The following is a 23,773-nucleotide window of genomic DNA, read 5'->3' on the forward strand; positions in this document are numbered from 1 at the left end:
ATGGAAAGACACGGCCCCACCCCAGACTCGTCTGACTGCCAGAGCGAGTATCAAAGAGGTCGCCCCCCCTCAAGTGATTCCAGCCGGTATGAAATAAGAAACAGTTCCCCGATTGGCAGCACGCTAGCCGAGTGGGCGCTGATGAAGAAACACGAAACATCCACGAGAATGGAGATATCAACAGAAACGGGAAGTCGAGAGGGAAAATCCAAAACAGCACTAAGAGGTAAGGAATCTGATTTAAAAATCTCTTCCTCACAGGGTGTTGAACTTGTCCAGGAGATGGTAAGGATAAGGGACGTTCTGGTAGACATAGACCAGCAGCTCTTGGAATTGAGCAATGACCATGTTGCAATAGCAGTGCGGGTAAATGACCCAGAAAACAAAGAGAGCAAAGATACGCAGGAGTATAAAACGATCAGCGCAATATGGGAAAAGGTTGAGAGAAAACAACAGGTCCTGGAAGCCAAAAAAGTAGAGCAGAAAAAGGCCCTCGAGAAGATGGAAGAGGACGTGAGGAGTGGAATGGTGACCAGATCAAAGACGAAAAGTCTTCAACCCCACAACCAGGCCCCCGTCAAAATAGCTCCCGTGATAATAAGAGGACAGGACTTGGAATATCACCCCTGGAAGGCGTCCGACATGACTCAAGTATCTGAGAAATTGCCGCCCCTCCAGAATGGGGCCAATCCGTGGATTGCCAAATTGGAGGAACTAATGATCGGCCAAGAGATGGCGATGGGGGATGTAAAAAGACTATTGTCAACCATGATGGGAAAAGCGGGGATGGAAAAAGTACTGGAGAAGGCTGGCATGGGAAACCATGTGGGGACTGGAGCGCAGGATGCAGACCTGTTCGCACGGCACAGGGGAGTACTGTGGCTGGCCCTCCGAGAAACCTACCCGACCAAGATGCACCCAGACCAAATCCACATTGGTACCCTGGGGGACACCCACCCTAGGCAGTATGTACAAAAAGCCTACGCCGCCTGGAGGGATACAACTGGCCAGGATGTAGAACAGGACCCCCTGGGGGAAGCCGTGCTAAGAGGAAAGATTGAAAACGGCCTCCCCATGGAGGTGAGGCAAAAACTGGCTGAGGTGGTGTCTCTGTCAAGTCTCCCCCTAAACTATTATACTGATAATGTGGCCCATCAAGTTGACCTATATCGGAAGAGGGAGCAAAACAAAAAGGATAAGGATGCGGAACAACACCGAAGGATCCTGTATCAACAGCCAACCGATGCAGGGAAGATAGTGGAATACCTCCAAGCCTTAGTCCAGTCCCCACAACCAAGAGGGGAGACGGGCTCCAACGGGGAACCAAATGACCAGAGACGGGCTCAGTTGGGGACACAGGGGGGTCCTGCGCCAGAACAACAAAAAATCCAAGGGGAACGCCCTGGCAGTCACGGGGACAAGGTGGAAACAGAAGAGGGAGCGCGAATGGATCCAAAGCTCGGCCAATTGAGTGCTGGGCGTGCGAGATTCTCAGACATATATCTAGAGACTGTGAGCAGGACTACCAATCCAGAGGAGGACGCCCTCGATGGGGGAACAGAAGAGGTGGAAATTGGCGGAACCAAGGCTCAAACCAAGGCCAGGCCCAGAATGGAAACCAAAGCCAGACCCAGAATGAAAACCAAGGCCAGCACCCGAGTGAGAACTATGGCCCGGTGAATCCATCAAGAGGGCCAGACGAATCACTCTGAAGAGGCCCAGAGAGTCCAATGGGGAGGTGTCAGCTGTCAGTGTCGTCTTTAAGGGAGGAGCCTATTGTGTGCGTATCGGTGAATGACAAATCTGTCGAGATGATGGCAGACACCGGTGCGGCCTATACGGTAGTGCAACCCCAAGACGCGACGCACCTAACCCTGTCCGGTCGATACGTACGGACAATTGGATTTGAGGGAGTAAAACAGCTGACGCCTGTGACCGACCCTGTGACCCTGAGATATCGAGGCAGGGAAGCGACTCTTCCCGTGCTGGTCTCGGAAAGTTCACCCATTAACTTACTTGGCCGAGATGGGCTGGGATTACTGGGAATGGACATTAAATGTACAGCGGATGGTTGTGTGATAAATATACGAGAAGACCATTACTATCAGATGGTGCAAAGAATCGATAGCCGACCACCGGAAATCTATTGTCTAGGGGGACTGGACCAAGAGTTGCTTGGTTCAGCCTTGGAATGGGATACATTTATCACCGCCAACATGCCTGAAGCAAGTGATCCAAAGACACCATACCATTGCACTCTGCAATACCATAAAGATGCAGACTCGTCACAGGCTAAGGAGTGGCTGAGTGTGCAACCAGACAAAGTACAGCTTAATGCTACCAATATCATATTGGGTCCGCAAGGAGCAGCGCTACGTATTGCACGGAGCGAATATCTGCATAAAGAACACGAGATTGCGGACAGTGTTCCCCATGTGACTTTAAAGGTAGCCAACTTGTGCGATCAGCAGCACATTGGCAAGATGATGAAAAAAGCGGAAGGAATTAAATTTGAACAGATGAAAGAAAACAAACTGATCTGGATAAGCCCCGACAAAAGGTTTATTAAGATCATGATCCAAGGCACAGGGATGGGTCGTCCCCAAACTGTGCAATTATCCCAAGAGACAATGGGAGAATTCCCTAACGCATTGAGCCTCCAGGAGGACATGATGAAGGCGGTGCCAGAGAAGCTGTGGTCAAAAAACAGCACTGACATTGGATTAATCAAGTCCGCTCAACCTGTGAGAGTGGAGCTTAGACCGGGGGCCACCCTGCCTTGGAAAAATCAGTACCCACTGAAGGAGAAAGCGGTGGCTGGAATCGAGCCACAAATCAAAGGACTTTTGACAGCGGGAGTCCTACAGAAAACAACTAATCCCCGGAGCAACACGCCGTTGCTACCCGTGGAGAAACCTGATACCTCGTACCGGTTGGTACACGATTTGAGGGCTGTCAACGAGGTTTTACTTGACTATCCCGCGGATGTCCCCGACCCCCATACGCTATTGACATTTATCCCATCGCAAGCTGAATATTTTACGGTTATAGATTTGTGTAGTGCATATTTTAGTGTACCTTTGAGCAAGGAGTGCCAGCATTTTTTTGGTTTTACCTATAAAAATGAGCATTATGAGTATACTAGAATCCCTCAGGGACTAAAGCATTCGCCACCAGTGATGCCACAGATTACTTGTAAAAGTAATCTGATTACTGATTACTCCTTTAAAAAGTAATCTAAGTTACTTTACTGATTACTTGATTATCAGAGTAACTTAGTTACTTTGAAAGTAACTAGGTTACGAAGTCGTCGTCGTTCCCCCAACAGTTTTTTTTTAAACGCTTTATTGAAAGTGCATAAATTGTTTTTAACTTGTTTCTCTGCACATAACGTAAATTGTTAAACTAGTGCTTCAGCTTCTGTACCATCAAGTATGGTAAAGCAACAGTCTATGATGCTCACAGCATTAGAGCAGCCAGCCAGTGGTTTTACAAAACCAGTGTATCACATCTAACAAATGCAGGCTGAACTATTCAATTATATCAACTGTAACTATTAAATTGTTTTTATAAATGTCTCTCTATAAACATACAATCAGTCTCTCTTTAACATGTAAATTAACTGTAAATCTGGCAAATAAGAGCTTTTGCTCTGCCACCATCAACCCTCCTGTACCTAGTCGAAGCGTCGGCTAGTGTTGTGATTCCAGATGCTTTCAATGCAATTGGATGTGCTGTTTTTAGCGGTAGACAGTATTTTGTTTCCTATCCCTATTGGGGTGGAATTCTGAACAGAAACCGCAAAAGTCATCTTGCGGTTTCACTTTTAATTTTGCCAAGCGTTTTGGGGTGGAATTCTCAGACGACGGAGCCCTGCTGTCACACGATTGGTGCATATGTCACATGACGTGCTGTGAAGACCTGCCCTACTCTGCCTCTGATTCGCAGACTGTGGATGGGGAACGTGATTGGACCAAAGCAGAGTCACTCACAGACAGAGGGTCCAGTCACGCCGCGGGACACATTCTTGTATTTAACCTTTTCACTGCCACACCACGTCACTCCCAAATAAGAAAAACAGCTCAAAATGTATTTTTGACTGTCGAAAACGAAATAAAATACTGCATTCCGCCTGCATTATGAATTTATGATGAGATAGTAGCGAAATAGTAACGCACAGCCACTTGGACAAGTAACTGCAATCAGATTACTGGCTTTTAAAGATTAACGCGTTAGATTACTATTTTCGGGGAAAAGTAATCAGATTACAATAACGCGTTACTTAGTAACGCGTTACTGGCATCACTGTTCGCCACACATATTTAACAAAATCCTAAGGGAGGACTTAGACGGGTTGGATACAATATTGACCTCTAGGGTCATTCAGTATATGGATGATCTTATACTGTGTGCAGACGATCAGACAACATGTCATCGCGACTCCGTAAAACTGTTGCAGCTATTGGCAGAAAAAGGCCACAAAGTGTCTTTGAAGAAATTGCAGTATTGTAAACCTAAAGTGATCTATTTAGGACAAACAATTTCACAGGGCCATCGGGCTATTTCGGAAGAACATTTGGTGGCCATTAAGACGGCTCCCAAACCTGTGACGGTAAGACAAATTATGGGATTTTTGGGGATCACGGGGTACAGTTCTCCATGGGTCAAAAACTATACTGAAATAGTGAAACCATTAAGAGACATGATGAAAGAGGCGGGCGTTGATAAGCTGAGTAGTAAAGTGGTTTGGACTGAGGATGGTTTACGGGCGTTTGAAACAATCAAGTCCCGACTGTTAGAAGCGCCAGCCCTGGCTTTGCCTAACTATACCAAGAAATTCATATTATACGTCTCTTCCTCTCCAGATCAGAAGCAGGCATGCGCTGTGTTGACCCAGGACACCGGGGTGGGGGCGCGACCACAGCCGATGGTGTACTACTCCATTGCCTACTCGGAAGTCGAGATGGGGATGGCTCCCTGCTACCGGGAAATGGCTGGAGTCTATACAATGTACAAGAAAGCCGCAAGTATCATGATGGGATATCCAGTGGATATCATGGTGAGGCATGACTTAAAGAGTATGTTGGAGTCCGGTAAATATGCACTAACGATGCCTCGCATTAGACATTATTACAGGCTTTTGGAACAGGAAGATGTGACTCTGGTCAGGTGTTCCATAACGAACCCGGCAGCGGACATCCCTACGCCTGAGGATGGAGAACCTCACGACTGTGTGGCCGAAGCCGAGAGGTACTCTAAACTCAGAGCAGACTTGCAGGCTTTTCCATTTAGCAGTCCAGATCTGGAACTATGGACTGACGGCTCTTGTTATCGAGTTGGTGAGGGACTAAAAGCAGGCTACTCCGTGATAAGGTCACAGGGCGAAGGGTTTGTGGTAGAAAAGGCCAAAGCTTTAGCACAACCCTGCTCAGCTCAGCTAGCAGAATTAGTCGCACTGACTGAAGCATGTAAAATGGCAGAGGGCAAAACTGTGAATATTCATACCGACTCGGCATATGCACAAGGAATCGCATTTTTATTTGGCACGGTATGGAAAGGGAGAGGATTCAAGAAAGCCGATGGAAGCGCCATAAAACATTGTAGCCAGATTAAGAATTTGTTAGAAGCAATTATGAAACCAAAGCAGATTGCAATAATCAAGTGTGCTGCTCATCAGTCAGACAAGTCCAAAATAACTCAAGGAAACAATAGAGCAGATGAAGCTGCCAAGGAAGTGACAGGTGCTGACAGGGCAGGTAAGGTCTTGGTTATCACACACAAAGTTGAGTTAGAGGACAAGATAACTTACAAGGATGTTTTGATTTTCCAGGAGGAGGCTAGTCAGGTAGAAATAAACCTCTGGGTAACCAGGGGGGCTAGTCAGGATGTTTTAGGTTTATGGCGCAGCCACGTGGATTTGTGGTGGCTCCTGCTGGCCTGGTCGGACTGCTGATCCACACGGCTCATGACTTCTGTCATGCTCATCGGGGAGAGGTGAGGAGAAAAATCGAAGAATATGGCTTTTGGGCGCCAGATTTAACCAGTCAAATTGATCATGTGATACAGAGATGTACGGTATGTTTGAAAAATAATATACGTAAGGGGATTAGTGTGTCACCAGGGCATATCCCCACGCCCAATGGCCCAATGCGAGACCTTGTAATTGATTACATTGAAATGATTAAACCAATTAATCAGAAGAGATATATTCTTGTCGTTGTCTGTCCTTTTTCAAGGTGGGTGGAGTCGTGCGCCACCCGGCACAAGGATGCAGCATCGGTGGCCAAGTTCTTATGCCAAGAGGTGTGTCCCCGTTTTGGGTTAATGGACAGAATCAGCTCGGACAATGGAAAAGAATTTGTCGACAAAACTGTACGTTTAATACTCCAACATTTAGGCGTAAAACAGCGATTGGGGGCCGTTTATCATCCGCAGAGCCAGGGGTTAGTGGAACGCATGAACGGGACACTAAGAAACAAATTGGTTAAGATCTGTCAACAGACAGGTTTGAATTGGCTGAATGCTCTCCCATTAGCATTGATGGCGTGTCGTTCGAGCGAAATTCGCGGTCTGCGTTTGACACCGCACAAAATGATGTTAGGTCGTTGCATGGTAGTACCAGGCTTGCGCGCGACAGGCAAAGGTCCAAGTTTGGACATCCTGGACAATGATATGCGCGAGTACGTGAAATACATGTCAAAGATCCACAAAAATATTCTGGATCATGTCTCCAGTAGACAGGAGCATGAAACCGGGGAGGAGGTGAATAGGCCGAGTACACCTCAGATCATACCGGGCGACTACGTTTATGTTAAAGTATTTAGGCGTAAATGGTATGGCGCGCGATGAGAAGTGCCATACAAAGTTGTCCGAGCCACCGAACGGGCTTTACAGGTTGAAGGGTCACCGATGTGGTTTCATATTTCGCATTGCGTAAAATCTGTAGATATTGGCCAAGAATGGGAATCTGAACCACTGGCCCTTGAGCAAGAAACCGGGGCGGCGCAACCCCTAAACGAAGGAGAAGATGCGAACGATTATGGGGAGCCAGATAGAGGGCAACACGATTGGCCACCGGTAGGGGATGAGGGATTCCTACACGAGCCAGACAGAGGAGAAGATTATGAAATGGAACATAATGATTTCTCCTCTGTGGACTTGGATGGTGTACCAAAAGGACCGGAGGGAACCGTGCTTAGCACAAGCCCGGAAAGAGATTCTCGACCGCAACGAGTTATTAAGGTACACATAGGAAAAAGTGAGGAAAAGCTAAATGATAGTCCATGGAGAGAGCGTGTATATATTTTTGATTTTTTGATTTTGAGCTCACTCCTTTCTTAGAAATGTTTAATTTTAATGCGATGCAATAATCTTTTCTTTCAGAGTTAGCCGCACAAAACAGACATGTTTGGTTAACTACACATAAGTATAGCAAAAAGCTGATAACTGGTCCGATGTTCTTTTTGTATAAAGAAACGGACCTAGACGGATGTCAACTTTAAATAACTGATAAAACTGATCAATTGTGTCAACTTCAACTAACTGATAATTGTTAATCGTGTGAGTGAACTTAAAATTGTGTTAACTTCAACTAACCGATAATTGTTAATTGTGTGAGTGAACTAACGAGGGTGTTGAAAGCATTGGCACTAACAAAAATGAACTGTGCGTTAGAGGATTCTTGAATTTTTTGGTTTTTATGTGATTTGGCTAAACAGTTAAAAGGTTAAGGTATTTGTACAATGTACGAACAGTTTGATTGAGAAAATACTAACAAGAATATTGGGGATATAGATTCCCCAAACCGGGGAACTGTGGTGGATTTTCCCAAGCAAAATGTATAAATGTACAGGGCTGCCGTCCGCTACAGAGTCGTTGCTGAACATGGTAACAGTGCATCACACATTCTGATTCAAGCGGTGTCTCCAACCCCCCCCTGGAGATGAGGGGTGGAGGGGACACAGGTTGGATTAGCACAGAGTTGTAAAAAGACGATACTCAGGCAGTCTCTCTGCAATAGTAAACACAGCCTAGGCCGGGGGACAGAGTAACTTAGCATATCAAAGGTCCCAAGATCCTGCTGGCAAGTTAAAAATAGATTCTGAATAGATATGATGTTGATTTATAGCCGGCTATAGTGAAACAGTCTCAATAGAACAATCAGGAACAGGAAGGAACACCTGCCAGGCGGAGTGGAAATACCCCAAGATCACCACCTACCCCCCTCTCTCTATGGTGGGGGAGACAAACACCTCAAACAGACGGTGGCCAGGTGGCTTACAAACTAGTCTCACAAACACTTGGACCATAGGACTCTTATGCTAGAGATGTAGTTAAATTGTACATTGGATCTGGGAAACTGGACAAGAGCTAAACAGTGAAGCTTTTATATTTTACTAAGAAATATGGAAGCGTCTTTGTTCAAGCAAAAAAGGATAAATACTCAGAAAATGACACACATTTACCCTCAAGGATAGTCTTGTTAATCTTAAACTATCAATAAAGAAACCCTTGTTTAGACACATTTCTGCCTAGCGGGCAAACTAAACTTCAGAAATATATAGTTTAACTATGAGCAAAAACAGAAGAATCTTCTAACAGCAATACACAGTCAGGCTATTAAAAGCCAACATATGCCTTATAAGGCCATATCCGGGTAGATAAGCTACAAAGGCTGCTACCTAGTTTCCCCCAATCAGAAGTGTAGGTGGGCAACAAACGGCCGCCACACTGGTCCTCCAATTGGAAGCTCTCTCTCTCATAAAAAGGTCCGCCCTTCCTGACGTAATACTGGGGGAGGAGTTAGTCTTTAAAGTGAGCGGTTCAGAGACAGAGAGAAACACAACAAGAAACAACACGACCAGAAGCTTGCTTTTCCCCTATTGGACGGAAGGACGACGACGCGTTGAGATGAGCACCAGCGAACCAACGAACAACGAGGAGGAGCCGAGAGAGATTCTTTTAATTTAAGTGAATTTTAGTCTGAAACCCACGGTCGATGGCACAGTATCGGGCATGATTGGGTTTCATTGCATTGTTTTTCATTCAAATCTTTTGTTATTAATGTTGGGATTCCATTAAAACCGGATTCTTACAATAACTTCCTCTCTGACTCCTCTTTTCAAACCGCCGTCTCTTTGTCGTTGCTTTAAACCACTTAGCTGGTTTTTGAAAGTACATAGGGCTTTTACGAGACACAATTCACAACGCAGAGTAGGTTTGTTCTGATCCATCAGAACAGAATATAGACCCTTTGTGACTTCAATGTCATCACAGTGTCATCTGTACTCATGCTGCTGTGTGATGTCATCACAGTGTCATCTGTACTCATGCTGTGTGATGTCATCACAGTGTCATCTGTACTCATGCTGCTGTGTGATGTCAGCACAGTGTCATCTGTACTCATGCTGTGTGATGTCATCACAGTGTCATCTTTACTTGTGCAGCTGTGTGATGTCATCACAGTGTCATCTGTACTCATGCTGTGTGATGTCATCACAGTGTCATTTGTACTAATGCTGCTGTGTGATGTCATCACAGTCTCTGTATTCGTGCTGCTTCCTATGCATTGTGTTTGAAAATAAAATCATGTTAGCATGTTCCTTTCATGTGTGGCTTTATTATCTATCTTCTCTAAATTAATTTGCATTGTGGAGATATTCTTTACGTGAATTGATGCAAATTAATATATGCAAAGTTGCAAAGGAGAGTACGGGAGAGAGAGAGAGAGAGAGAGAGAGAGAGAGAGAGAGAGAGAGAGAGAGAGAGAGAGAGAGAGAGAGAGAGAGAGAGAGAGAGAGAGAGGGGGGGGGGGCGGGGTGTCCTCAGCCCTTGTGTGGGTGAATGTAACAAGTTCCTAACGTTTTAGAAGATAGATACCAGTTTCCTCTCTGTGCGTTCAGTAGAAAGCTATCTGGCTGCATGTTAGCCTAGCTTGGCACAATGAATGGAAGCAGAACTGACCGGTTAGCCTAGGCATTGTCCAACTAACACCTCTTCACTTACTTCTCTCTCCTTCTTCCACTCCCAGGTTTCGCCTTAGCTACTCCGCAGTGGCGGCTGCTGACCAATTTTTTTGGTAAAGCAAAAATTATATATTTAACCTGTTAAGCTGTAGCCCTATTTTCAGAAATTTCACCTAAAGGTACATGCCTAAGTAAATGGAAGATGGCTCCACTTCTACAAGGTAAATTAGCATGTTCTTGGTATCTAGGAACATCTAGGGACCTGGGGGTATGTATTTCCAGTGTCAGAAATCTTGTGTCTGTTACTAGGCTTGAGTAAATTGTAATGAAAAAAGGGTGAATATAAATAATGATTTATTTTTGCATCTGTGCCGGTGAATAACACTGTGTTACAATTAAGGGGCTAGATATTTCGCTCACTGAGCTCATTCAGCACCTTCTTGAGATCAAATCATGTCTTTCACTTAACACCAAGTAAACAGTGTGTATGATGTTCACAAAGTCACCAGTAGAGGTCACTCACTCTAATGTGTTTCTGGGAGAGGCGGAGCTGGACATTGTAAACGAGTTCAAGTATCTTGGGGTCACATTGGACTCTACATTGACCTTCAAAAGTCATGTGAAGAAAGTAACAAACACAGTCAAGTTTAACATCGAAAACTTCAGGCAGATCAGGCCCTGCCTGCCAGTTAATGCTGCAAGGATGTTTCTGCATTCAATGATTGTATCACACATTGAGTACTGTTTTATCAACTGGTCTCTTTCATATGTCACTACTCTTACACCAATAGAATTACTCTACAAAAAAACCATAAAAGTATTTGATAGGAAACCAAATTAATTTCATCACTGTAATATTTTAGAAAAACATAACATGCTAAGTTTCGAGAATTTAGAAGTTTTCAAATATACTTGCTTCATGTACAAGGTTCTGCATGGACTTGCCCCTCCCCCATTGAATGAGTTCATCCAACAAAAAGGAGACACTGGCATTACCACCAGGGCCATCAGTAGAGGGGACTGTAAGGTGCCTTTTCGGTATACTACCTTTGCTAAAACTGTGTTCTCTGTTAAAGGTGGTAACTACTGGAATAGCCTACCAGTTGTGATTAGAGAGTGCCCCACATACTCCATGTTCAATACCCATCTTAAACTGCAAACCTGTTCCACCCTCCAGCGTCGGTACCGACCCCTAAATTACATTATGATCATATATCCATATTTTTCAGAGTGATGCAAAAAAAATCGATTTTAAAATCAAACTATTCAACTATTAACATCACTAACATGTCATAAAAGCATGTAGAATGTATATTATCATTAATACGTTAGTTTATCAATAGGTTAAAAGTGCCATTAGATCGTTTTACATTCTCGATTTGCTGAAGTATATTCCAAGACGGCGACCATTTTGAAAATGTTGAACCATGGGAATTGTGGTTTTTTTGTAGCCATTTTGTTGAGGGCATGCATAGCTGTGGATCAGCATTGGAATTTTTCCGAACTACATTTCCCTTCAAGTGTATGGGGGTTCAAAGTTCAGAGTTGAATTATGAATATGTCAATAACTGGTATTATTCGCGATAATGAGCCACAAAAGGTAACGTTTTTGACAAATATTGAAACACAGTTAGTTTCTCCTCCCTATTGTTAGCATGTAGGAACAATTTGATCTGAAATTAGTTTAAAAACGGTTGCACTGTTGGGGAAATAAAAAAGTACAGTCGATTACAGTAGATATGATTATCTTTATTATCTTATTATGCACGCCTGGTGATACTAAATCCATATTGAACTCGGGCATTTGAAAGATAATATATGTATATATATATATATATATATATATATATATATATATATATATATATATATATATATATATATATATATATATATATATATATATATATATATATATAAATGTGCGAATTGGCTATAATAAGGTAATGTATAAGCATCTATTCTATATTCTATAATAATATTTCAAATAGCATGGGATGGGAGAATTCAGTGCTGTATCTACAGAACCTTCGGTTTTATCATCTTCCCTTTATTAATTTCCTTCGATTTTTTGTACACATGATCTCAAGAGGGTACTGAACGAGGTCAGTGGCAGTTCTTTAAGTTTGGTAATTATTATCATGGTGTTATTCATTGTCAAAGATGCATAGAAAAATCATAATTCATTCTCCTTTGTTTCATCACAATTTACTCATAGCATATTACCAGACACAATATTTATAACACTGGGAATACATTCCCTGAGTTCCATAGATGTTCCTAGATACCAAGAACATGCAAATGGTCCTTGTAGAACTGGAGCAATCTTCCCTTTTACTTGTACTTATAGGCACATTTTCGAAAGATTTGGCTGGGGTGGAACAGGCAAACCAGAACTGTGATAATTTTTTACCTGTTCCACCCGTGGTGAAAATCCGCCTAAAATATATACCTAGGTAAATGGAATATTGCTCCACTTCTACAAGGGCTATTTGCATATTCTTGGTATCTAGGTACATCTATGGACCTCAGGGAATGTATTCACAGTGTCAGAAATATTGTGTCTATTACTAGGCTTGCTTAAATTGTGATGAAACAAAGGAGAATATGAATTATGATTTTTCTTTGCATCTTTGACAGTGAATAACACCATGCTAATAATGACCAAACATAAGAAAACTGCCACTGATCTTGTTGAGTACCTTCTTGAGATCATGCACAAAAAATCGAAGGAAATTAATAAAGGGAAGATGATTAAACAGAAGGTTTTGTAGATACAGTACTGAATTCTCCCATCCGGACCAATGCAATTTGAAATATTATTATAGAATATAGAATAGGAGGCTTATAAATAACCTTATTATAGCCAATTCGCACATTTATATATATATACATATATTATCTTTCAAATGCCTGAGTTAAATTTGGATTTAGTATCACCAGGCGTGCATAAGAACAGATAATGATATATGCTGTAATTTATTGTACTTTTTTATTTTCACCACAGTGCAACCATTTTGAAACAAATGTCAGATCTAATTGTTGCTACATTCTAACAATAGGGAGGAGAAACTAACTGTTCTTCAATATTTGTATATAATTCATTCAGAACGCTGAACTTTGAACCCCCATAGAATCTGCCAGGAAGTGTAGTTCGGAAAAATTCCAACGCTGATCTACAGCTATGCATGCCCTCCACAAAATGGCCACAAAACGTTTTTAAAAAATGGTCGCCGTCTTGCAATAGACTTCAGCAAATCGAAAACTTAAAACTATCTAATGGCACTTTTAACCTATTGCTAAACTAACGTATAGATGATAATATACATTCTACATGCTTTTGTGACTTGTTAGTGATGTTAATACTTGAATAGGTTTGATTTTAAAATCGAAATTTTTTTGCAACACTCTTGACTCTCAATATTGATTTATGACCAGATGCCATTTTGGGACCGGTACCGGTCCCGTCGGGTGGAACAGGTCTGATTTAGTTTATGTAACTTGTTTCTTGTTTTTATGGTTGTTTTTATCATTGATTGTCACAATGTTTTTACCCTAAGCAGGCTATTTATTTATTGAAAGAGTTTTGCTGTCTCCTGTTTAGGGACTACGGTGTAAATGAGCTCTTGCTACAACCCTGCATGTTTACATTTAGTATTTTGTACTTCATGTTCATTAACATGTGCTGTCCCTATCAAATAAACTATCAAATCAAATCAAGTGTAAAAAAAAAATTTTTTAATCCTCTTTTTCTCCGCCTGATTTTCAATTTTTTTATCCCCATCCCAATTTAATCGTTATGCCAATTCCCCCCCTCCCCTACCTGGTTGTTGTGCGCATGTTCCTCCTACTGGTCGGTACAAGGGAACCCTGAAGTCCACCACATGCTTCCTCCGACACATGTAGAAGACAGCCAGTGGCTCTTTTTTTCACCTGGAAGCGAGGACTCTCATTGGTGAAGCGTAACGCGTGGGAGGTAGTGGAGGCTGCTGACAAAATGTTTAGGTGAAGCACAAATTATTATATTATATTATATATTCAATTATATTTTTTAAACATCCCCAATGCTGCAACACCCCCATTCCTCCCAGGTGTCAGGCTCCTCATTCGCTTCCATTCATTTTGGGGACCATGTTTAAATATCATACTTCTGAAGTATAAACAAACTATACTGCTGTGACGATTTCAATAAAACAGACCATTCTGAGTCAATGGTATGCAAAACTGTACATTGGAATATCTTAACATGTATTTACCACCTTCCTCTGCATGAGGCCACAGATGGGTTTTATTTAACACAAGGACAATGAATGAATGAATGAATGAATGAATGAATGAATGAATGAATGAATGAATGAATGAATGAAAACTTTATTTAACAGATTGCAGAATGGGTACACTACAGTACGGCTCAATACACACAATTGTTAAGGGGATGCAGACCAGAGAAAGACTTTCGTCTTGTTTACATCAGGGTCCCCCATTTTCAATTCATCATAACATGACATACAGATAGACAGTACTGCTACATCTATATATGACATACAGAGATATAGACAGTACTGCTACATCCAGACATTTATGACATACCAGATCTACAAATATACATTACTGTTTAAGAGTACAACGCCTGTCATATAGACCTATAGCGTTGGAAACTCTGATTAAGGAGAGGAGAGGAGAGGAGAGAGAGGAGAGGAGAGGAGAGGAGAGGAGAGGAGGAGGAGGGGAGAGGAGAGAGGAGAGAGGAGAGGGAGAGGAGAGAGGAGAGGGAGAGGAGAGGAGGAGAGCAGCGGAGAGGAGGAGGAGGAGGAGAGAGAGGGAGGAGAGAGAGGAAGAGGAGGAGGAGGAGGAGGAGGAGGAGGGAGGGGGCCACGGCGGACCAAAAGAAATCGCTCGTTACCCACAGAAAGGCAGTAAAATACAGCCAATTAAATCATAATCAACACAGACCCGCCCCACACAGCTCCTAAATATTAAAAAAAAAAAATTCACTCACCATTGACGACGTTACTTCTTAGGAGGAAATAGTGTCCCTGTCGTCAGGGCCGCCTGGGAGAAATGCGAGGCCCTGTGCGAGATTTAAACGCGAGGTTTTTTTAAGGTTAAAAAAAATTATATATATATATATATATCTTTTTTTTCATACAGTCAACATATTCTTAAATAATAGCGCTGCCCGAGGCTGGGCATGATACAGTCAACATATAGCAAGAGAGAGAGAGAGCGAGAGAGAGCTCCCGTTCTACAGTCAATATACAGTGTTATCGCTGCACAGACCCGGCAATGCCCCTGCCCAGAGGAGAGAGAAATATAATATAGTTAGTAAAAGCACTATGTAAGCTCAGAACACAGCTCAGAACACAACACAGCTTAGAACACAGCTCAGAACACAGAACACATCTCAGAACACAGCACAGAACACAGCTCAGAACACAGCTCAGAACAAAGAACACATCTCAGAACACAGCTCAGAACACATCTCAGAACACAGCTCAGAACACAGAACACATGCAGAACACAGCACAGAACACAGCCTAGAACACAGCTCAGAACACATCTCAGAATGATGGTGTTCTAATCCCAATTCTGTGCTCCACGATTGGATAACAGGTATTAACGAAGTACATCTTTGTGATAGATCTTTATAAATTATAGAGACTTGTCCTTTGGAGAGACCTGCAGTTTTTTTAGAGAAAGTAATTAACGGGTGAGTAGTTGGTTTGGTCCAAGGAACTCCATAGGCTCGCATAGCCGAACGGAGCTGTAAATATAAAAAAAGGAGGTGCCAGGTAAGTTATATGACTCTTTCAGATCTGAGAATGTTCTTAGACCATTGACCTCCATAACATCGCCAAGTACATGAATGCCACAATTGGACCATGATTGAGCTACAAAACTGCGGCCTCCGCTAAGCAAAAAAGGGTTATGAAATAAGGGAGTCTGTTCATGCCACTTAGTATCCCATTTAAGTAACTTTTCATATTTGCGCCATAAAGATATGGCATACGCTATTATCGGACCATAACGTAATCTACATTACTTTAGTGAAATATCTGTGAAGACAATGTCTTGTAAACTAATCGGCGCCACAATATGTTTTTCAATATTAAGCCAGGGGGCCTCAGAATTTAAATTAAACCAACTCAACAGAGGACGAAATGATAACGCTTGAAAATATAACTTAAAATTTGGCACAGTTATCAATTGGACCAGAGTTTGGGGAAATATTACTATGGCATCACGAAACCCAAATCATCAGCAGATTAATTTCAATTTTGTCCATAAAACATATTTAACCCCCCAGAAAGCTTATAGAATGAGACATGCTATTTCACCAAACTGTAGACTTTGTTCTCTAAATACTACGGGTACTTTTACACATGTGATGTGGGAATGCCACACAGTCAAAAGTTTCTGGGAACAGATAACTAATTATCTATCTAAAGTATTACAAAAACATATTCCCTGTTGTCCCAAATTACTTCTCCTTAATGATGATGATTCTTTAGCTTTAAGTATTGTTCAGAGACGATTTTGGCTGGCAGGAAGTACTTCTGCAAAAAGAAATTTGGCGCTACGATGGCAAGCTCCACACTCTCTGCCCTTGAATCACTGGAAACAGTTATTAGCTGATGTTGTAACAATGGAGCTTTCTACAGCTAGATTAAATGGTGCAAGCTATCAAACAATAGATAGCTGGAACCATATTCTCTATAAAGTTAGGACCTTTACTATATAGCTAGCAGGACATAACTAATTATATCTGTATAATTCCTTTTATTTTTTATTTTCTTGGTCTTTGTTGACATTTTTGTTCAATAATTTTTCTTCTCAGGCCTATGACAGGGTGGGTTGGGGGGGGGGGGGTTACTACTATTATTATTATTATTATTATTATTATTATTATTATTATTATTATTATTATTATTATTATTATTATTATTATTATTATTATTATTATTATTATTATTATTATTATTATTATTATTATTATTATTATTATTATTATTAATATTATTATTATTATTATTATTATTATTATTATTATTATTATTATTATTATTATTATTATTATTATTATTATTATTATTATTATTTTTTTTTTTTTTTTTTTTTTTTTTTTTTTTTTTTATTATTATTATTGTTATTATTATTATTATTATTATTATTATTATTATTATTATTATTATTATTATTATTATTATTATTATTATTATTATTATTATTATTATTATTATTATTATTATTATTATTATTATTATTATTATTATTATTATTATTATTATTATTATTATTATTATTATTATTATTATTATTATTATTATTATTATTATTATTATTATTATTATTATTATTATTATTATTATTATTATTATTATTATTATTATTATTATTTTATTTATTTTTTGTCAACGGTGGTTGGTGCAGGGCTTAGGGGGTAGGAGTTTTTATTTTAAATGAGGCAAGGGGCAAGCCAATGCATGTAATTGGCAAATTATTTAAATGTATGTTTTATGTGCATTGTATGCCTGTACCTGTGCCTTTTCTTCCAAAAAATGAAATAAAAATATATTAAAAAAAAACACATCTCAGAACACAGCTCAGAACACAGAACACCTCAGAACACAGAACACATGCAGAACACAGCTCAGCACACAGCTCAGAACACAGCTCAGAACACAGAACACAGCTCAGCACACAGCTCAGAACACAGCTCAGAACACAGAACACAGCTCAGAACACATCTCAGAACACAGCTCAGAACACAGAACACATGCAGAACACAGCTCAGCACACAGCTCAGAACACAGGACTAGGTACAGACTCAGCGAGCACAGCCTACTCAGCCTAGCCATCAAGAAAGGCCGCCGCATAAGCAGACCTGGCTCCCAAGCGAAGACAGACTATGCACCCACTGCACACAAGATGAGGTGGAAACCGAGCTCCACTTCTTAACATACTTCCCACAAATTGCAAACACCCAAAGAGACTTTGAAAATATGGACAATAACTCAAAACTCCCATACCTACTCGGAGAAATACAAGAATGTGCAAACACAGCAGCCAGATTTGTGAGCTGCTGTGACAAGAAACTGACATCCAACGGAATACAACCACCATAAAGACTGTACAAGAAATTCCTTCTGTAATGTACTGATTTCTTTTGTTTTATCTGTCTGTTTGATTGTTTTGTTTTGTTTGGCTTTGGCAATGTAAACGTATGTTTCCCATGTCAATAAAGCCCATTTGAATTGAATTGAGAGAGAGAGAGAGAGAGAGAGAGAGAGAGAGAGAGAGAGAGAGAGAGAGAGAGAGAGAGAGAGAGAGAGAGAGAGAGAGAGGGCGAGAGAAAGAGAAAAAGAGAGAGAGAGCGAGAGAGAGCGAGAGAGAGGTGAAAATGTGACAAGGATAATAACAGGTATTGGAGGTGAACTGAATCCATCATTTGTGTTGAGTTTTTCCTTACCTTCGCGTGGGGTATGTCTGGGAGTGCTTGCATTCTTTCATTTATTTGCATTCATCTAAAAATGGTTGGACCTTATGGTGTTCTTGTTCTGTTCTTGACTTATTGTTATGTTTTCTTCTTGACTTGTTTAAAGAAGACCTGTACGGCCCATGGGGACATTAACGTGTGTTGTCGGGCCCTATAAATACATTTGATTTAAATTTGATTTGATTTGTGATGTGCGTTTGTTTTCCCCTCTCTCACCTGGTGATGATGGCCAGGTGGGGTGGAGCCATGCAGGCCGCCATGAAGAGGACCACGTTCTTGTGCCTCATCTGTCTGTAGTTCATCACCTCCTTCTTAAAAAGCTTCAGGTGGTCCTGGTTGTTGCCATGCCTAGTTAGCTAGCGTTAGCTAACGCTAGTTAGCCTTTAGCTAAGCTACTAGCCGACATGGCTAGCCCGACTGAACCACACGTTAGCACTCGATAGCTAGCGTTAGCTAACACTAGTTAGCATTTAGCTAAGCTACTAGCCGACATGGCTAGCCCGACTGAACCACACGTTAGCACTCGCTAACGTAGCTAACGCTAGTTAGCCTTTAGCTAAGCTACTAGCCGACATTGCTATCCCAACTGAACCACACGTTAGCACTCGATAACGTAGCTAAAGCTAACTAGCTGTCCCTGCCTTTAGCTAAGCCGACAAATCCATCCTTCTCTCTTTTCTGATGAAACGTTCAATGACCTCCTCTGCAGTTGCAAATCCAGCAATGCAACAAACAGCAGTCTTTTGTGATCTAATCGATCCTTCATTTGCGTGAGGATGCTGTCAAAATCCACTAAACATTGTTCTGTTGATGCGTGACACACGTTCCATTTTCGGGACTCCGACTCCGACAGGTGGTCACTCAGACAGTCACCCAAGCGATTCACCCAAATAAAGTTTTCATTCATTCATTCATTTGCTGTCTCGTTATAACACAAACAGCTCACCATGAACCATGACCAGCTTAATTACGTTAGTTAGCATCCAAGCTAGCGTGATAACGTTAGTAGTTATTAGCATCCAAGCTAGAAACTGCTAGGCTGCCTGCTTACAGTACCTGCAATAATGTTGTCATCCTCCTGGACAGATAGACTTGTTAAATCATAATATCCACAGGTGTGTTGTGCTGGTCCTCAGTAAATGTCCCGCCGGCGAAAAATTAAGTTGCTATTAAAGTGCTAAATGTTAGATACACTAATATAGAGGTTTCGAACGTGGCTGCTCTGTTAATAAAATGTTCAATCAATCAATCAATCCCGCGAGGGGAGACACAGCCGTGTAGCTACAGAGCTGTAGTGTAGGAGCCATACTCTGATTGGATGTCAAGGCTGTCAATCATTCAACCTCTGTGTAGCTACAGAGCTGCAGAGTAGGAGCCATACTCTGATTGGATGTCAAGGCTGTCAATCATTCAATCCCCCATTCAATGGCAAGAGTTTAAATGCACGGACCGTGCTTAGATGACGTTAATAGCCTATTTTGATTGGCTATTATTTATTATTTATTTAATCCTGTGTCAACCTGTGCAGTTATTCTGCACTAATATTTACTGCAGTCATTACTGCAGTGCAGGCCTGCTCAGAGCTGTCAATTTTGGCCATTTTTGAAGAAGAAAAAAATTCACTGGCATTTTTTTACAGAGGAAAACATTTCCAATAAAAAAAAATTATAATAATAATACAAAAAAAAAAGATATATATATATGTAAATTAATAATTATTATGAATTATGAGTGAATTTGTGTTTCACGTGTTGTCATAGAGAAACCTCCACTGGTGGGGGGTCACGCTTCCTTCACCATTTCCTGCCTTTCGCTGAGCAGGCGCCCAGACCTGACCTGTAGGCGTCGCTGTCCACAACGCCAGATTACCACCCACGACTTCCCTCCCCCTAACTCTGCCAAACGAGTTAGTATGATGACCGGCCCAAGCCGCAGGGCAATGCTGACCCCGGGAGTCGAGACCGCAGCCTTGCATTGGTGACAAGCTCAATCTCCGCTACGCCATCCGACCGTAAGTGTAAAACAAATCTAAGCAAATGAATAAAGGGAAGATGATTAAACAGAAGGATTTGTAGATACAGTAATAAATGTTATTACATGGTATTTTTTTTATTTTATATTTTTTAAAATTTTCTTGCATTTTTACAGCTTTTATTGGCCACGCAGGACCGACAGAGGAGAGGGCGAACGGGAGGAGAGGTGGGGAGGACATGCGACAAATAACGACGGGAGCTGGAATCGAACCTGGGTCGGCCGCGTAGGTGTGCAAGGCACTATGGTATGCGCCACGAGGGCGCCCCACATGATGTTTTAACATTCGCCAAAATGCTTGATTGTGATTGGTCAATAGCGCTCGGTTGCCCCTAACAGCGGTCAATTATTTCTCGATAATTCACCGCTGCTATGGGCAACGCGCAATAATGATCGCTGTTAGGGGCAACAGAGCGCAATTGACCAATCACAATCAAGCATTTTGATCGCAGTCACGAAAGCTAAGCTTTACCATTATGCACAGCTGCACTACATCAGGTGCAATAATATTTTTTTGTATCATTTATTTATTCGTACATGGAATTACCACAGTCCAAAATGGCAATCAAGTCCACACACCTGCCGGCGATGACAGAGGAGCAACAGAACAACTGCGTCTGCATTTGATCTCGTCTTGTCGATGGTGTAAAATGAATTACGTATATTGTTAGTAAGTTAGCCCTGTAATAAGCGGGATAATGTATAGCTATACTCGGTCATTGTCACAAAATAATTGACCTTCACTGCGTTTAGAACACCTCGGCTGCGCCTTGGTGTTCCAGAACGCTGTGTCGGTCAATTATTTTGCCGATATGACCTCGTAGCTATACATTATCCCTTACATAATCGATTTTAATTATGAATTCATATTTGACCTTGAACTTGACCTTTGACCTTATTATGGCCAAATCATACATCTATGGATAGGGAAACGGCTCCTCTTTCCAATGGCAGGGTTGAATCTGGATTTAGTAATTTCCTCACGGTTTTATAATAAAATATATATAATTAGCATTTTTCCGATAAATTCATATTTCCGATAAATCGTATAAAACATCGGTAAAATAAAAAATATACACTTTGACTGCTGTTTTGATAGGGTTATGGTTTTTACTCTTGGCAAAAAAAAGAAAAGAAAAAAGGACATTAACCTCCTAACATCCAAGGGCCCACATGTGGGCCCTCATGAGGACGATTCGCGACGCGCCACTTTGCCGACCTCTAGCGGCTCGGGTGTGCATTTCTTTTAATACAATATATAGATAGAATCTATAAAAATAAAGTCCTCTTTGTTGCCTGTCAATTGCCCTTTCAGGTGACAAAATCTGGTCAGCGGTTCTTGAGTTACATGCCGGTATGTGAGGCCTGCGCCAAAGTACACATTACCACCCCCGACCTCCGGGGGATCTAGCTCCGTCAATCATTTGGCGATCTCGAAAGATTTTGGACAGGGTTGTAGCCAATGAGTGTGACTTTCCAAAGATACGCCATGATATGATAATTGTGGATCTAATATGGTCTCTATTGATTGATTTATGATAAAGAAAATCAGGGTCCCCCTATAGGGGGACCTACAGACTTAACAGGTTAAAACATCCCCCACTGTGTGTCAGTGGTCAGGGGACACAGATGAAAACATATTAACAATAGGTGACGGCGCACCTGACCAGACAGATGAAAACATATTAGGTGGCGCGTGACGGCACACCTAACCAGACACAGATGAAAACGTTTAGGTGACAGCGCACCTGACCAGATGAAAACATATTAGGTGAAGGTGACAAGGAAAAGGAAAGATGAAATTGCCTACCTGGGTTCCCTCCTAGAGGCAAATCTTTCCTGTGACAAAATGGCATCCAATGTAATAAAACTAAGTCAACCAACAAACTAGATTCCTGTACCGGATCTCCTCTCTGGTAAACAAGAATACCTTGAAGACTCTAACAGGAGCACTCATTCAAAGGTACTACGACTATGCTTACACCTCATGGTACCAAAGCACCTCAAAGGCACTAAAAACAAGATTACAAACATCACAAAACAAACTGCTCAGACTACTGCTTGACCTTACTCCTAAAACCCACCTCACCCCTGCCCATTTTGACAACCAAGGATGGCTTAGAGTAGACGATAGAGTACAGCAACTTGCAATGGGCCTGGTCTACAAGATAATACATCTATTTTAATACATCTATTTAATAATACATCTATTTTATATAGCGCTTTTCCAGGTGCTCAAAGACGCTTTACATGATACACTACACCACTAAGATATCCATGGACATGTCGAAATACTTCCCAAAGGTCAGTGAATACCACGACCACAACACCATAGGGAGTTCCACAAATCATGTTCAACCAAGATTCGGCTCAAACAAGGGACTAAACATGTTTCGCAATTATCCCACAACAATGTGGAACGCCCTACCCACAGCCATAAAATAATGTGAATCCCTACCCACCTTCAAAACCGCTCTCAAAGAGCACCTACGGGAGGCTGCAATTCTAAACTGGCCCAGGTAAATGTCCAAACCCCCCCCCCCCCCAGCCAACCCCCTCCAATGTACAGTTTCTTCCCCCTCAAATGTATATATTCTCTTTTAGAGACTCACTGAAATTGAAAAGGTCCCAGAGCTCAAAGCTTATTTACCACATGTGATCAATGTGATGTAATGTTAAGTTAAGTTTATTTCTTAATTGTTTAAGAAAGTGTATGAATCTTAAGGTGCAGGGAGTGTGTGTGTGTGTGTGTGTGTGTGTGTGTGTGTGTGTGTGTGTGTGTGTGTGTGTGTGTGTGTGTGTGTGTGTGTGTGCGTGTGTGTGTGCGTGCGTGCGTGCGTGCGTGCGTGCGTGCGTGCGTGCGTGCGTGCGTGTGTGTGTGTGTGTGTGTGTGTGTGTGTCTGTCTGTCTGTCTAATAACAAGTATACTATAATCACAGGTGTATTATAATTAAGGTGCAGGGTCCATGTGTGTGGCTTGTGTGCAATAACAATAGTCCATGTATCTTAAATCAAATCAAATCAAATTTATTTATAAGGCCCGACAACACACGTTAATGTCCCCATGGGCCGTACAAGTCTTCTTTAAACAAGTCAAGAAGAAAACATAACAATAAGTCAAGAGCAGAACAAGAACACCATAAGGTCCAACAAATTTTAAATAAATGCAAATACATGAATGAATGCAAGCACTCCCAGACATAGCCCACGCGAAGGTAAGGAAAAACTCACTAAAACCTAACAATAGGGAAAAATGCTCCACAGGCAGTGTGGAGGAGAG

The sequence above is a fragment of the Notolepis coatsorum genome, assembly GCF_963971535.1.
Source record: "Notolepis coatsorum genome assembly, chromosome: 4".
Classification (NCBI taxonomy): Eukaryota; Metazoa; Chordata; class Actinopteri; order Aulopiformes; family Paralepididae; genus Notolepis; species Notolepis coatsorum.